Raw genomic sequence first — 18103 nt, 5'->3', positions numbered from 1 at the left:
TTCTGTTTTTGACTTTTGCAATGAGACTATCTCATTGCAAGATATGGGGGGAAGCTTTACAGATAATCGTGTGAGAAAATAGTTATTTTTCCTCTATTTACAGATTGTTAACTTGATAAACTTGGCAACTTTTTGGGTATTTTCCTTTTAATACATGTTTGTTCATTTATTCTGGTTTGTTTTGTGGTGAGCCAGCCTTTTAAATACTGGCCCCCTTAATAACTTCCTTGGCAAGTAAAAATTTTTTTTTCTAAATTACTTTCTCTCTTAGTCTTCTTTTGGCAGTTTCAGATTCCACTGAGAATTCCAGGTGGATTTACCTATAAGATCTGAGTACACTGCCTTGCCAGAGAAGGGAACCAGTGGGCTATTTTCACTAGACATAATCTTGATGACTCCTGAGTTCACTCTCATGTGACAATAGAGTTTACTTGGACTAAATCTGGGTTTCTGGTTCTATGTTTCTAGTTAGTGGTAAAGTCTGGATGTAGTTCTGGTTTTGATTTGTATACAACTGGTGGCAGAAACATTGCATCTGGCATTTAGTTGTTTATGATATAATCATTTGGTCTACGCCAGATGGTAGACAGCCAGAGGGAACCTGGTCATGATTGGGTAGCAGAAGTCAAAGTATCTTGCTTTTTATGTTTTTCGAGTTTTTTTTTTTTTTTTTAAGTTCTTGTTGGTTTGTCTATTTGTTTGGTTTGACAGTCTATTGTTTTTTTGTTTGTAGGTATTATGAATTAAAGAAGTAAAATTAATGTATGTGTCTGTGAACAGAAAGTTTTTTTGAGGTTTGGAACTGCTATACCAACTGGTGAGTATTGTGTTCTGTGTTTCCTTTCAACCCATGGCTGAGGTTGAACTATGACTACTGGTTTACTTTTCTGTATGAATGAAAAAAAGCCTTTTCCTTCCCTGCAAAAGAAAGGTAGATAGCTTTTATGATGGTTAATTTGTATTTCTGTATCTATAGCTGTCTACCCTTTCTCTGAAAACTATTATAGATTAATAGGTGGTAAAAATCTGTCATTAGTATGCAATCAGGAAAATCACCATCAAAGGGGAGAAAATGTATACAATGAAAGAAAAACTGAGTGAATTCCCTGGTGGTCCAGTGGTTAGGACTCTGTGCTTTCACTGCTGAGGGTGTGGGTTTAATCCCTGGTTGAGGAACTAAGGGAGATTGCAACCCCACGGACTGCAGCACACCAGGCCTCCCTGTCCATCACCAACTCCCAGAGTTTACTCAAACTCATGTGGATTGAGTCGGTGATATCATCCAAGCATCTCATCCTCCGCTGTCGCCTTCTCCTCCTGCCCTCAATCTTTCCCAGCATCAGGGTCTTTTCAAATGAGTCAGCTCTTCGCATCAGGTGGCCAAAGTATTGGAGTTTCAGCTTCAACATCAGTCCTTCCAATGAACACCCAGGACTGTTCTCCTTTAGGATGGACTGGTTGGATCTCCTTGCAGTCCAAGGGACTCTCAAGAGTCTTCTCCAACACCACAGTTCAAAAGCATCAATTCTTCAGTGCTCAGCTTTCGTTATAGTCCAACTCTCACATCCATACGTGACCACTGGAAAAAGCTTAGCTTTGACTAGATGGAGCTTTGTTAGCAAAGTAATGTCCAAGGTTTTTAATATGCTGTCTAGGTTGGTCATAACTTTTCTTTCAAGGAATAAGCATCTTTTAATTTAATGGCTGCAATCACCATCTGCAGTGATTTTGGAGCCCAGAAAAATAAAGTCAGCCACTGTTTCCACTGCTTCCCCATCTATTTGCCATGAAGTGATGGGACCGGATGCCATGATCTTAGTTTGGCCCATATACTTTGGCTGTATATAAATGTAACCAGGAGTATAACAGCTGTCAGTAAATTCTGTGAGTCCTTCTAGTGAATTATCTGAGGGTGGTTTTGGGAACCCCTCAACTTGCAGCTAGTATCTGAAGTGAGGGCAGTCTTGTGGAGGACTGAGTACTCTCTACACAGGACAGAAGGCTCTAAACTCTTCAGTTTGGCTAACTCCAGGCATATAGATTTAGAATAAAGAAAAGAATCAGTTTAAAATGGATTCACAAGTATAGGAATGAATAAGTACACGAATGTGTGATAGAATGGAAATCTAAATAGAGGACTTACTGTTTAAGGCTTGTCTGGAATTTCACCATCTCCTGAGAAATCTAAAGGGTTCTGGAGGCATGACTTTTTCTCTCCCCTTCCTTGAAAGGAAATAGGAAACTCCCATGTAAATATACAAATGAACTAAGTCAAGTTGTGAGGGAGAGCTACAGGTATAAACAAAGTATTAATAAATCCTAAAGTTATGCCTCTGGATTAATCCATAACCTAGATTAATCCAAACAAATATTACAAAACATAGTGCATGACTTGGGGAGAGATCCAGTGAGAATATTCTTCAGAAACCCCTTGCTTGCCCAAGATTCCAATAAGATTCTACTTATTTGTGTGTGTGTGAAATATTTTCTGAGTAAAGATGTTAGTATACTCTTGCCTAGCTCCAGAATAAAAGTATTAAAAATTATCTTAAATTGAACAGGGCCTCTGTTTCAGATGGTAAAAGCATCTGCCTACAACTCAGGAGACCCGGGTTTGATCCCTGGGTCAGGAAGATCCCCTGGAGAAGGAAATAGCAACCCACTCCAGTACTCTTGCCTTGAAAATCCCATGGACAGAGGAGCCTGGTAGGCTACAGACCATGGGGTCGCAAAGAGGCGGACACAACTGAGAAACTTCACTTTCACTGTTTTATTTGGCTTACAGAGATTAATAGTTACTGATATGACTTATGTTCATATTGTCTCCTCTGATAAGTTTTTAATTATAGTCCTTCTCCAATTCAAACCCCAAATGCAAAATAATAAAACTGTTCAGATGACTTTTATACCTAAACCTTACTTAAAGTTTCCTAGAAGCAGTAGGGGGCTTCCCTGGTAGCTCAGCTGGTAAAAATTTCCACCTGCAACACAGGAGACCCCTGTTTGATTCCTGGTTCAGAAAGATCCCCTGGAGAAGGGATAGTGAGAGAGAGGCAGGAACTGTGCAAAATCTTAATGATTTTTGAATCTGGATGATGTATGAGATTTTTGAATCTGGATATTTGGGCAAGAGATGAGGTGACTAACTGAAATACTATTAGAGTTCTACTAAATAGATAGGTATGTTCCAAGTGAAATGAACTAGGAAGGGCATAGGATTCTCTTCTAGTCAGTGATTGCATTAATCACTTTTTTAGATAGTCCAAATTTTATGATGACCTTAAGGACCAAGGGAGGGCTGCCCCTCCCTGTTTAATTCCTAGAGATAGTAAAGGACTTGCTTGGGAACATACAAGCCAGTCAATCCTGAGTCCACACCCCCACCCATCTCCTTTCATCAGGCTGTTGCAGTTCAGCATGCTACCATCCTGCCTTAAATCACTCCCGGGCCAGATATGGGACACAGACACCTAGGGACCACCCCTGCAGTTCTCTACCAAAATCAAACTGTCCAATCCGAGACCTGCTCAGCCTGCTTACCCTGCCTTACCCTTTCCTTCCTGTGAAAACCACAATAAGGTCTTTTGCCCATGCTTTCCCCTCACTCCCGTGCCTCACGGATGTGGTCCTGTGTGGTGTGCCATGTCTCCTGCTTCTAGGGATCTATGAGTATACAAACTTCTTCCTTTATGACAGTCATTTTCGTCTGCATGTTGCAAAGAGTCGGACAGGACTGAGCGACTGAACAACATCTTACTATACCTGATTAAAAGGAATCCTAAAACAAACAAAAAACACACAAATAAACAAATCTGGAGCATATTTTAAAACAAGCATGTCCTTCCCAAAATAAAACCATACTTTATTCTTGCCTGGGAAGGAGCCTGGTAGGCTAGGCTATAGTCAGTGGGGTGCCAGACATGACTGCTACTAAACCCCTGCTTCTCTGGTGGCTCAGTGGTAAAGAATCCACCTGCCAATGCAGGAGGCACGGGTTCAGTCCCTGATCCATGATAGATCTCACATGCCATGGTGTGACTAAGCCCAAGCACCACAACTACTGAACCTGTTCTCTAGAACCTGGGATCTGCAACTACTAAAGCCCTTGTGCCCTAGAGCCAGTGCTCCACAAGAGACTAGCCCCCACTTGCCACAAGTAAAGAAAAGCCCATGCAGCAACGAAGACCCAGCAAAGCCAAAAATAAGTAAGTAAATAAAATTAAAACAAAACAAAACAAAAACATACTGTAGAATGTAAGCTCAGGGAGAGAAGACACTTTATTGTTTTGTTGTCTGGCCATGCCATGTGGCATGCAGGAACTTACTGTCTCCTGACCAGGGATGGGAGCCACACCCCCTGCAGTGGAAGTGCAGAGTCTTAACTACTGGAGTGCCAGGGAAGTACTGGGCAGACTTTGTTTTGTTCACTGCTGGAAGTGGAACACTACTGCAAAACAAACAAAAAAACCTCCAAAAACCTATGTGGCATTTACAGAGCAGGTGGGTTGCAACAAACTTAGTATGAGTGGCTGAAAAGATGGTTAGCCTTGAGATGCAGCAGCAATACATTTTGCAACACTGTTGCCTGAGGTTACTTGAGCAGCAGACCATGTGTCTATCCAGTCCTGGGTGACCAAAATAGAAAACAGAAATTTAATAGAGGTTATTTTTAGTGGTGTGTGTCAAGATATTATAAGAAAGAGATGAGATCAGGAAAGAATTCTTTCATGGGATTGTAGGAAATAGAAGAAAACAGAGGCAAAAATTTAGAGCCTTGCAAGTAAAAGCTCTGGCTACTTCTAGACTTCCATAGTAAGAGATAAGAAAAGTCTTTGAGCTTTTTCTTTTCCTCTTCCTCTTTTCCCTTCACTTTCTCTTCTTTTTTCTCTCTTTTCCTTCTGGAACTATGTCATTAGGTAGAGTCATTAACTAATGTCCTGGTGTTACTTGAATAGGAGTGAAGAGCCTGGGGTGAGAAGGGTGTCCTATAGAGGGGAGGGTTAGAAAGGGATGTCAGATCATATCAAAAAAAAAAAAAAAAAAAAAAAAGAAAGGGATTTCAGAACTTGGGACTTCCCTGGTGGTCCAGTGGCTAAGACTCCACACTCCCAATGCAGGGGTCTCAGGTTCGATCTTTGGTCAGCGAAGTATTTCCTACATGCTGCAACTAAGACCCGGCCCAGTCAAATAAATACTAAAAAAAAAAAAGATGTCAGAACTTGGGCAGGGGAGGGAGACTTCCCTGTGGATGACTACCCAGTGCAGGATATTAGAGTTTGAGGGACATGAGGGCATCCTTGTGGGGTAGCAGGCTGTTGTGAGGTTATCAGAACCACACGGGGGTTGACCCACCCCCAGAGAAGGAGACCTTCATGTGTTTACCCAGTGGGATTTCAGAATTGCTGTGGCCCAGTGAATACTGTGTGTCTTCAGTTTTTCCTTGTTCTGATTAAGAATGTTTTTACAGTCTTCAGTCTTCCTTGAGTTACCAGTGGGTGTGTCTGGGAAGATGACTTGTCTTTTTAGTTCATAGGTCATTGGACCATAAAGAGTCATACCTGAGCCTGATGAAGAAAACTGAACAACACCTGGAGAGCTTGGACTTTGAGCTGGATGTATTTACTGGGGCGGGAGGCGGGGTGGGGGGCGGGCATGGAGGGGGACTTTCAGGTGTCCTCTTGCAGAAAGCATTATCTATACAAAGAAAAAATAGTAAACAATATACGGTGACAAAAAGAGCTGACAGTGCCACATCCTTGCTTGCAGATGAGCAATGGCTTTTCCTTGCATTGAGTCACAAGAAAACTACATACCCTAGACTCATTTGGCTGAGGCCATGTGAGTGGATTCTGGCCAAGAGGATATGGGTTGAAATCATGTCCCATTTCTAGGCCTTCCTCATTCTTTCTCTTGACCATTTGAAAGCAGAGAGCATTCAATTTAGGACTCTGAGAAGACTGTGGAACAGGGATTGGTAAACTATGGCCCATAGGTCAAACCCAGGGATTGATCCCAGGTCTCCCGCATTGGGGGCAGATGCTTTAACCTCTGAGCCACCAGGGAAGCCCAATTTAGCCTACTATATATTTTTGTTAATAAAGGTTTATTGGAACATTGTTGTTTAGTTGCTAAGTTGTGTCTGACTCTTTTGTGACCCCATGGACTGTAGCCAACCAGGCTCCTCTGTCCATGGGATTTCCCAGGCAAGAATACTGGATTGGGTTGCCATTTCCTTCTCCAGGGGATCTTTCTGATCTAGGGATCAAACTCGAATCTTCTGCATTGGTTCTTTACCACTGAGCCACCAGGGAAGCCCCCCTGGAACATGCCCATTTCTTTACATATTGTCTATAGTTGCTTTCATGACACAATGGGATCATTGAGTAGTTATGACAATATGTCCCACAAAACCTAAAATATTTGCTATCTGTCCCTTTACAGAAAATATTTGCAGGTCTCTGCTTGAGAAGATGGTGCCACCACATGTTGATTGGAGGCAGAATTCTGAATCAAAATATGAAAAGCTGCCTGCTGAGCACCCAATTCAGGCTGTGATGCAAGTGAAAAAGAAAGCTTAATTTTGTTAAGACATTGAGATCTTTGAGTTATTTGTTAGTAGCTAACTACCCTATTACTAAAATACTGCTCTCCCTGGTACCTGGCTCATAGTGTTGGTGGCTCAGTCATGTCTGACTCTTTGTGACCCCATGCACTGTAGCTCACCAGGCTCCTCCGTCCATGGGATTTTCCAGTCAAGAATACTGGAGTGGGTTGCCATTTCCTGGCTTATGGCAGGAACTAAATAATTTTGTTTACAAAAGTAGTATATCCATGGTGTAAAAAACAATCTAAATATTACCCCTCAAAAGTTACAGAATTTGAAAGTCACTGTAATCCCTCTTTGATAAAAAAACTATTGTTTAGAGTTTGATGTATATGATTACAAACTGTGTATGTATAAGCTTACATACAAACATTAGGTGACCTGGCATAGTGGCTTAGTCAGACTGCCAGGGTTCAAATTCCAGCTTTTTGTCTATGAATTCTTGGGTAAGTTACATAACCTATTTGTCCCCCATTTTGCTCATCTTCAAATAGTGTTATTTCATATGGTTGTTCTGAAGATTAAATGAAATAATTTATATTTTGCATAGAGCATTGTCTTATAAATGGTGTTTGCTGTTATTAGTAATTGTACTACAGTTAGCAGTAGTATAGCAGTTTTTTTTTTCTTCATAGAAATGGAAATCGTAATAAACATACAATGTTTTTTTTAACACTAAGTATAGCTTGGACATTTTTCCCATGTCAGTCTCTACAGATTAATCTCATTTTTAAAAATGATGGCATATAATTCTAAGGGTGTGGCATATTGTTTTTAATCTTATCCCTCATTGATTGACATAGGTCTCTTTTGGTCTAGAGACTTATGAACTAAAGGGGCAAGGTATCCGCACCCACATACTCAGAATGCCAAGGTGTAGCAAGGACTGGGTACTGGGTATACATAATATAATAAAGATTCCATTTGGCAAGTGGGGAAGGATGGGAAATATACAGTAGTCATTTGTCCAAGGACCCCAGATCCTTGTGGTGGGGAATATGGTCCTGTTTAGGTCTAATTCTAGTCCTTGGGAGGGACTCCCTTGTCCATTGCTCTCCAGGCTTCTTGTTGATGCATTCTGGGAGGTTTTTTGGTTATTCTTCTTGGTCATATGTGAAGTGGACATTGCATGTATTTTGGGGTAGTTTGCTCTGCTTTGTCAGCCTATTTTCTGCTCATAAAATGTTGGGCCCCCAAAGTTAAGACCCTAGGGGCAGAGGGATCAATTGGGAGATTGGGATTGACATATACATACTATGATATATATCAACTAGATAACTAATAACGACCTGCTGTATACAGGGAACTCTATTCAATACTTTGTAATGACCTATATGGGAAAAGAATCTAAAAAAAGGGTGGAGATAGATATATATATATATATACACACACATATATGTGTAACTGATTGACTTTTCTGTACAGCAGAAACTAACACAACACTGTAAATCAACTATACTCCAATAAAACTTTTTAAAAAATCATAAAATAAAATGAAGAACAAAGTTCAAGGACTTAAATTATCTGCTTTTAAGATATCATAAAGTCCGACACTTATCAGTTAACTTACTTTTCAGCAAAGACACCAAAGCAAAAAAAAAAAAAGAATGAAAAAAAAAGGCATCTGAGGCTTACCTAGGCAGTGAGGATTTTCAGGGAAAAGCTGTCAGAGAAGAGAGAAGTCCAGAGAAGTGAGCTCCTACTTTGGTGCCATTTCTCACTTTGTAGAATTTGTTAACCCAAAGGTGATGACTATGGGAACGAGAAAGTGAACATAAAGCAGTGGCTGAGAGATGGGGAAGCTAAACAGAGCTTTGGGGATGAGGGGTCAAAAACTAGAGTTCAACTGAAGAAAACGTTTTAATCCAAGGATATGTGTGGTGGTGGTGGTGGTTTAGTCGCTAAGTTGTGTCCAACTCTTGTGACCCCATGGACTGCAGCCTTCCAGGCTCCTATGTCCATGGGATTCTCCAGGCAAGAATACTGGAATGGGTTGCCATTTCCTTCTCCAGGGTATCACTTATCAAAACTAACCATATGCTAGGACTTAAAGCAAGTCTCAACAAATTGCAAAGCACAGAAGTTGTGTACAGAATATTCTCTGAGATTAAAAGAGATATTCTTTGAGATAGATATTAATAACAAAAAGATAATAGAAAATTACCATACATTTTGAAATTAAGGAATAAACTTCTAAATAATCAATGAGTTAAGAAATCCCAGTGAACATTATAAAATATTTTTAGTTAAATAATAATGAAAATATGAAAATTATACATCAAATTTTGTGGGAAGAAGCTGAAGCTATATATAGAATGAAACCTTTATAGATGATAAAGAATAAAAAGTTAAAAATCAGTGATCTCAGTATTAACTTCAAGAAGCTAGAAAAAGAAGAACAGATTAAACCCAAAGGAAGCAGAAGGAAAGAAATAGGATAAAAGCAGAAATAAAATAGCAAAAAACATACAACATAGAGAATCAAGAAATTAAAAAGTTGGTTTTTGAAATGATTGATAAAATTAATACAACTCTGATGAGACTGTTCAAGAAAAATAGAGAAAGTATAAACAAACAATATTAGGAATAAAAAGGCAGGCATCTGATTTTACAGACATTAAAAAGATAACAAAATAGTTATATACTTTATATCTGATACATAATAGTATCAGAATAAGGCTTCCCTGGTAGCTCAGCTGGTGAAGAATCTACCTGCAATGCAGGAGACCCCGGTTTGATTCCTGGGTTGTGAAGTTCCCCTAGAGAAGGGATAGGCATCCACTCCAGTATTCTTGGGCTTCCCATGGTGGCTCAGATGGTAAAAAAAATCTGCTTGCAATGCAGGAGACCTGAGTTGATTCCTGGGTTGGGGAGATTTCCTGGAGGAGGGCATGGCAATCCACTCCAGTATTCTTCCCTGGAGAATCCCCATGGACAGAGGAGCTTGGCAGGCTACAGTCCCTGAGGTTGCAAAGAGTTGGACACAACTGAGTGACTAAGCACAGCACTGTTTCAGAATAACATTGCTAACACTGTTGTTAATACTAAATTCATTTAAGATTTGTGTTTTTTGTCTCTAGAATATGTTCCATTTGCTGGGTACAATCAAATTATTGTCCTTTAAATAATTCTTTACTAATTGTTAGATCATTAATTTCACACAGTTTAGGTTGAACTAATTTTTTAAAGAGGAAAATATAAGACATGTTACTGACACTATGTCCCAACTTTGTAATTTTTATGAGATATAATGACTTAAGTAAAATATTTTGTTTAGAAATGCTTCCCCTTGTTAAGTTCATCTGTTTTTATCTGAGGAGGCTATTTTCCTTTTGATTTCCAAAAAAAATTTACTGTGACATTAGTCAATATTTAACAGGCTTTTAAAAATGGATTTATTGTAATAAATACAATATACTTAAAATTTTGAAATCAGAAACAGAAAATAGGCTAGGTCCAAAAATCACTCCAAAGAGCATCTAAGTCATATTTTGACACTAAAAACCAAGTGGAAAAGAAGTCAAAATTTTCATTCTATGTTTCTTTCCCCTTTGACTCAATTTTTCTTTTTCTTTCTTCCTTTTCTTAAAAAAAGAGAAAGTTCTCTATCTTCTGACTTCTTTCCCCAGTGAGAAAATGAGTGTGGTGATTACAGATTTCACCAGTTTCTAATTTTAGGCACTGTTTTTATTCATATCAAACATATAGTTTTATTGAAAAAGCCTCATCTTCAGAGATAATAGGGAAATTATTAGAAAAACAGGAATAGTTGAAGTTATAAGCCTGTTGATCTGCCAATGGATGGGAAATCCTTCCACTTTGTGTTACTTTGCTTTCGCACCTGAGGCAAAAGGTACCACCTTTTAACAAAGGCCATTTTCCCAATATTTCTTACTTTTACTTTTTATGCCTTTTTCAGCCCTTAAAAATGTTCCAACTACCAATGGCTTCCACCGATAGGGCTTAATTCCCTCAAATGGCAAAGAAGTTGTTTATCCCTCACCTCAGGAATTTATTCTTGGCTGGTTTGTCCATTAATTAACATAGCTGTGGAATTCTGCTTCATCCAGAGTATCCTGCTAGTGTAGGAAAACACTGTTGTGATTCTTTTTTGGAGTAGGGAAGGAGAGCTGGTGACAACAAAGAAAGGCCCAGGGCATGGGTGCAGAATAGATTCGCAGGTAATGTTTCATTTTAATTTCTTCAAGAATCTTGTTTGAGAAACACTAAAAGATTGGTCAAAGTTCTTCCTGTTTCCCAGTCTTTCCAATAGTACTTTCAGACCAGCATTCTTTAGTTTAAAAACTTGTTCTTCCCCTTTAAACTAAACTTGGTCACTGGTTCACTGGCTTCCCCAAACCCTGCTATCTTCTAGTGTTAAGTTGCTTCAGTCGTGTCTGACTCTTTGCGACCCTATGGACAGCAGACTTCTAGGTTTCTCTGTCCAAGGGTTTCTCCAGGCAAGAGTACTGGAGTTGGATGCCATTTCCTACTCCAGGAGATCTTCCCGACTCAGGTATCGAACCCTTGTCACTTTCCTCTCCTGCACTATCAGGCGTGTTCTTTACCCCTAGCGCCACCTAGAAAGCCCACTGTCCTCTAGAGTGGCTTTAATTTTTATGTTATAACTCATTTTATGTTATAACACCCTAATCTTATATTCCTCTATCCCTTCATTTCTCAGAACACTTTAGCCACTCACTTCCAAGGCCACACCCTACTCCTTGTTATAACCAAGAATTTCTCACCTCTGAAATCTTAAGACACTCTATTATTGTCATAACACACCTAAGGCCTCCTGGCAATAACTGTGGATTACCTTGTCTGTGGTTCTCAAGCTGAGGAGTGAGGAAGAAAGGAACTAACTCCTAAGGGCATTCATCTGAATCTAGGAGGTTTGCTTAATTTGAAAACCTCCACAGGTGACTTCAATGGGCATCCTACAGGTAGTATTTCTCCTGCCCTCTCTACCTGATATAAACCACTGAAGGAACTGGAGTAAGTGTCTCCTGTGTTCAAATACTGACACGTCACTTATTTGTGTGAATTCAATCTCTCTTGCCTCTGTTTTTGCATCTATTAATATAAGATGAGGATAGTATTATCACTTACCTTATAGGATTAAGTGAAATAACAAACATATAGTACTTGGAAGAGTGTCTGCAGGTAAATAAATGTTAAGAATGATCATCATCATCAACATTTATATGCCAGTGATTTCCAAATCTCTTATCTTCAGCCTGGGTTTCTCTCAGTGCTCCAAATTGCATCAGTTGCCTGCTAGACATGTTTTCCTGAGTAACTCTGTGCACTTCATACTTACATTTAAATCTTATCATTTTTTTTCTTTTTAAATCTGTTCCTCTTCTCAAAGGTTTTCTATCAAATCTCAAAATGCATCATCACATCAAGTTACCCAAGTAAGAATCTAATAAATAAAAATAGTATAGATGAACTTATTTGTAAAGCAGAAATAGAGACACAGATGTAGAGATCAAACGTTTGGATGCCAGGGGAAAAGGGGTGGTGGTGGTGGAATGGATTGGGAGTCTGGGATTGACACATATACACTGCTACTGCTACTGCTGTCGCTTCAGTCGTGTCCGACTCTGTGCGACCCCATAGACGGCAGCCCACCAGGCTCCCCGGTCCCTGGGATTCTCCAGGCAAGAACACTGGAGTGGGTTGCCATGTCCTTCTTCAATGCATGAAAGTGAAAATTGAAAGTGAAGTCGCTCAGTCGTGTCCGACCCTCAGCGACCCCATGGACTGCAGCCTTCCAGGCTCCTCTGTCCATGGGATTTTCCAGGCAAGAGTACTGAAGTGGGGTGCCATTGCCTTCTCCGACATATACACTACTATGTATAAAATAGATAACTAATGAAAACCAACTTTATAGCACAGAGAACTCTACTCAATGCTCTGTGGTGACCTAAATGGGAAGGAAGTCCAAAAAAGGGGGGATACATGTACTTGTAGAGTTGATTTACTTTGCTGTACAGAAGAAACTGTCACAACATTGGAAAGCAGCTATACTCCAATAACTCTGGAGAAGGGAATGGCAACCCACTCTAGCATTCCTGCCTGGAAAATCCCATGGACAGAGGAGGCTGGCATGGGGTCCATGGGGTCACAAAGAACTGGGCATGATTAAAGTGACTTAGCATGCGTACTCCAAAAAAAAAAAAGGATCTAATCAATTTCCAAAACCTGTTGGTTGTATCATATCCATTTTCATCTCTACTACCATTGATCTGATTTCCTGTCATTCTCTTTTTTTCTTTTCGACTACTGCTTCAGTTTCCTTATTTCCCTCTTATTATTGTCTATTTTTCACACTGCAAGCCGGTATTATTGCTTCCACTGATTAGAAACACTTTATGCCTCCCACACCCCTTCACTGCCAACCTTATGTCTTTCAGGATTAAGTCCAAATTTCTTAAAATGGTTTACTAGGCTTAGTTTTTGGAGAAGGAAATCGCAAACCACTCCACTGTTCTTGCCTGGAGAATCCCAGGGATGGGGGAGCCTGGTGGGCTGCCATCTATGGGGTTGCACAGAGTTGGACACGACTGAGGCGACTTAGCAGCAGCAGCAGCAGGCTTACTTTACTAGACTTATGGGCCCTTGCTTTCCTTGTTGGTGTTTTCCTCTAGCTCCTTCTTTCCAAACCATGCTCCTACTATACAGAACTTGTAATGCTTGCTTCTTTATGTCCTGTCATTTGTCTAGGCTAGGGAAAACCTTTACTTCCCTTTTTCTAGATCAAAATATGGTCTTTGGACTACTGGAGGACCTGGGACTTTTACGGAGGTCTGCAAGGTCAAGATGATTTTCATAATAATATTAAGACATTAATTCCTTTTTCCATTGTGTGGACATAGGCACTAATAGTGCAAAACCAATGGTTTGTAAAACTGCTGGCATTTTAGCATGAATCAAGACAGTGACACCAACTGTACTACTATTCATTGTATTCCTCACTGTGAAGCACTTAAAGTTTCACTTGAGAATGTCATTGATGAAACAGTAAATTAATTATGGTAGCCTAATTAATGGCATCCCAAAGATGCCTACTTCCTAATCCCTGAAACCTGTGAATATGTTATTTCACTCGGCAAAAAAATATTTTGCTGATGTGATTTAAATTAAGGATCTTGAGATAGGGTGGCTACCCTGGATTATCTGAGTAGTTCAATGCAATCGTTAAGAGTTGTTAAAAGAAGGAGACAAAAGGGTCAGAGTTAGAGGAGATGTGATCACAGAAGCTAAGGAGACAGAGAGAGGGAGAGGGAGAAGGGGAGAGAGAAAGGGAGTTGTGAAAGATCCAGCTAGGCCCTGAAGATGGAGGAAGGAGCCATGAACTAAAGAATGCAGGCGGTCTCTAGAAGTTGGAGAAGAAAATAAATTCTCCCTGGGACTTCCCTGGTGGTTCAGGGCTAGGATTCCACATTTCCACTGTATGAGGCATGGGTTCAGTCCCTAGTAGGAGAACTAAGATCCCTCATCATGGCCAAAACAAAACACCCCACAATTCTCCTCGAGAGCCTCCAGAAGATATTGACTCACCAACACCTTGAGTTTAGGATTTCTGATTTTCAGAACTATAAGATAAATAAACCTGTGTTGTTGTAAGCCATGAAGTTTGCGGGAATTTCTTACAGCAGCAATAGGAAACAAACATTAATTTTGCTAAGTTTTAATACTTGAGATGGTGACTGCAGCCATGAAATAAAAAGACGCTTACTCCTTGGAAGAAAAGTTATGACCAACCTAGACAGCATATTAAAAAGCAGAAACATTACTTTGCCAACAAAGCTTCGTCTAGTCAAGGCTATGGTTTTTCCAGTAGTCATGTATGGATGTAAGAGTTGGACTATAAAGAAAGCTGAGTGCCGAAGAATTGATGCTTTTGAACTGTGGTGTCGGAGAAGACTCTTGCGAGTCCCTTGGACTGCAAGGAGAGCCAACCAGTCCATCCTAAAGGAAATCAGTCCTGAATATTCATTGGAAGGACTGATGCTGAAGCTGAAACTCCAATACTTTGGCCACCTGATGCAAAGAGCTGACTCATTTGAAAAGACCCTGATATTGGGAAAGATTGAGGGCAGGAGGAGAAGTGGACGACAGAGGATGAGATGGTTGGATGGCATCACAGACTCAATGGACATGAGTTTGAGTAAACTCTGGGAGTTGGTGATGAACAGGGAGGTCTGGCGTGCTGCAGTCCATGGGGTCACAAAGAGTTGGACACGACTGAGCGACTGAACTGAACTGAATGCTTGAATAATGTTTAAAAATATTTTATGCAAAGAAAAGCAGTCTTTTCTGTTCCATAAGGTGGCTATCTGTAGGGGGAAAAAAGCTCACAAGAGATTGAGTTATAAGCTTATTCAGCTGTTTAAAAAAAAAGGAACAGTATTTTTATGTCAGAATGAATGACAGGTCAATAATGGTTATTCATTGTTGGAATAACCAATGGAAATATAGCAGAGATTTTCTCAAAAAATGAACAGATGAGCCTAACACTTAAAGAAAACAACTGAGAATGACAATATTTGACTTTTCACACAAAAATTAGCATTTTAGAAAAACTGCATTCATCACTGTGAATTTGACAGTTTCTCAGTATTTAAAGACTTCTTCTGATGTCTGTGAAAATAATATGTTCTTTATATACTGTATAATGAAGTGTGTCAACATTTAGGAGACCTGTATAACTCAGCAAATCAATGTTTTTCTAAATGACCAATCCATAATGTTACAAAATTATGCATGGAAAAAAGATCTTCCTGAAGTGTAAGGTAAACCAATGGATTTGTACTGTAACAGAGTACAAAAAGTTCATTGATACAGTTTCAAATTCTACATTTCAATTAAGAAACTATACTAGTCAAGTTTGGGTGTGCTATTGAAGAAAATACTACATTTAGCTACTAATATAGTCTTCTCCCTTCCCCCAGTCACATGTCTGTATGAGGTTGGATTTTTCTTTTTTTTTTACATATTTCAACCAACCACAACCAGTATGGTAACAATTGAATGAAGTAGTATATACAACTATCCTGCTGTCTTCTACAAATCAGGCATTAAGGAAGTTAAAGATACTTGCAAAAATGTAATACATTGTGACTCTTCTCACTAGTTATTTTTTGTTTTTGGAAAATATGGTCATTTTTCAAACAAATATGTTATTTATGCTAATATATAAAGGATTTATTATTTTTCAATGAGTTAATAGTTTAAAATTTTCTGTTTTAATCTTTAATATGGTAAATATCAATAGATATAACACACAAAGGAAAACTCTTTAGAGTCTTCAATCAATTTCAAAGTTTAAAGGAGTCCTATGATCAAAACATTTTAAGACTGCTGCACTAGCCTATTTCCACTTCCCCTCTGGATTTTAATTTAGATTTTAAAGCTTTATTTAAAAAATATATTTTTCAAATAAAAATCTGTTTTTTTTTTTGGAAGCTTTTCATGTCAATCATTATTGGATATGAAAATCCTATATACTCCCTTAATAATACATTGCTGCTGCTGCTAAGTCGCTTCAGTCGTGTCCGACTCTGTGCGACCCCATAGACAGCAGCCCACCAGGCTCCTCTGTCCCTGGGATTCTCCAGGCAAGAACACTGAAGTGGGTTGCCATTTCCTTCTCCAATGCATGAAAGTGAAAAGTGAAAGTGAAGTTGCTCGGTCATGTCCAACTCTTAGCGACCCCATGGACTGCAGCCTACCAGACTCCTCCATCCATGGGATTTTCCAGGCCAGAGTACTGGAGTGGGGTGCCATTGCTTTCTCCAATAATACACTATACTTTACTTATTAGCATTGTATTTTTTGCTTTATGTAATAGTTTGAGAGATACAATTAACATATCATACAGCTCACCTATTTATACAATTGGTAGTTTTCCAGTATATTTACAGAGCTATACAATCATCACTCAATTTTATTTATTTTAAACTTTATTTATTTAGACTGCATTGGGTCTTGGTTGTAGCACGCAAGTTTGGTTGCTCAACAGCATGTGGGATTTTAGTTCCCCAGCCAGGGATCAAACCCATGTCCCCTGCATTAGAAGGCCAATTCTTAGCCACTGGACCACCAGGGAAGTCCCTCATCACTCAATTTTAAAGCACTTTGATCACCCCCTGCAAAAAAACTTTGCCCTTTAATAGTCACTCCCATTTCCCCTCAATTCTCCAGCCCTAGTAGAATTCACTGAAGCAGTAGCCTGCTAATCTATTTTCTGTATCTATAGACTTACCTATTCTGGATACATCATATAAACAGAATCATACTTTGCAACTGGCTTCTTTCACTTAGCATAATGTTTTCAAGTTTCATCCACCTTGTATGAGCTCTTCATTCCTTCCCTTTTGTGCCTAATAACTTTTCTTTGTATGGCTATACCACTTTTGGTTATCCATTAGTCAGCTGATGCACATTTGGGTTGTTTTTTTTTTTTGCTGCTATGAATATGGGTGCTGTGCATATTTGTGTACGTTTTTGTGTGAACATAAGTCCTCAATTCCTTGAGTGTGTATCTATTAGAATTACTGGGTCATGGTAATTTTATACCTAATAGTTTGAGGAAGGCAGGAATGTTTTTCAAATGAAGTGTTTTCCAAAGCACTTTATGCTCCCATTAAGTACAGTACAACAGTTCCAATTTCTTCAGAACTTATTTTTTTTTCGGTTATAGACATATATCCTAAAGGATCTGAAACGTTATTTCATTGTGGTTTTAATTTGGATTTCCATGATGGCAAATGATGTTGAGCATCTTTTCGTGTCCATTCGTATATCTGCTTTACAGAAATTTCTATTCAGATGGTTTGTCCATTTTTAAATTAGATTGTCTTTTAATTGTTGAATTATAATAGTTCTTTATGTATTCTAAATATTAGACCTTTATGAGATATATTATTTGCAAATATTTTATCCTATTCTTTAGATTGTCTTTTGATGAGGTCCATATTATTTATTTTTCTTTGGTTGCTTGTGCCTGATCCAAAGTCAAGAAGATTTATACTTATGTTTTCTCCAGAGTATTTTAAGGTTTCAGCTCTTACATTTAGGCCTTTGATTCATTTTAACTTTTCAAATGTTATGAGTTAGTAATCCAAATTCATTCTTTTATATATGGATATCCAGTTGTCCAAGTAACTTCTCTTTTAGTCTGTTCATTTATTCTGGAATCTCAATTCAATTCCGCTTATCCATATCCTTATGCTCTATGCTTTTGCCAGTAGGGCCACTAATTTTGTTTTGTTTTGTTTTTTAGAACGAACTCATGGAAAAACCATTCATTAACTCAAAATAACCAAGTCAAGAGTGGGAATCAGCTTCTTCGCACTACCAGTTTAGGAGCTAAAGATGCTCCTAAAGTTTCAGGAGCATCTTTTTCATCAGCAGCCATCAAAATCCCACCCAATGCGATTACGTTTTGTTTTGTTTGTTTTAAATTAAGGTCATCGTGTTTGGCCA

At 39.0% G+C, this 18103-nt stretch overlaps 1 long non-coding RNA gene across 1 annotated transcript; it reads right to left on the bottom strand.

Moving 5' to 3' along the window:
- Positions 1–8987: 8987 nt before the first annotated feature.
- Positions 8988–11494, bottom strand: LOC129646646 (uncharacterized). Its single transcript, XR_008712079.1, has 3 exons — positions 11424–11494; positions 10608–10683; positions 8988–9565 (listed from the first exon to the last, which is right to left on the bottom strand). It is a non-coding gene; the product is annotated as an uncharacterized LOC129646646 (long non-coding RNA).
- Positions 11495–18103: the final 6609 nt, after the last annotated feature.

This window comes from Bubalus kerabau, chromosome 3 (genome assembly GCF_029407905.1).
Source record: "Bubalus kerabau isolate K-KA32 ecotype Philippines breed swamp buffalo chromosome 3, PCC_UOA_SB_1v2, whole genome shotgun sequence".
Classification (NCBI taxonomy): domain Eukaryota; kingdom Metazoa; phylum Chordata; class Mammalia; order Artiodactyla; family Bovidae; genus Bubalus; species Bubalus kerabau.
Note: the sequence above shows the minus strand (reverse complement) of the source record. Positions and strands in the feature narration are given on the sequence as shown.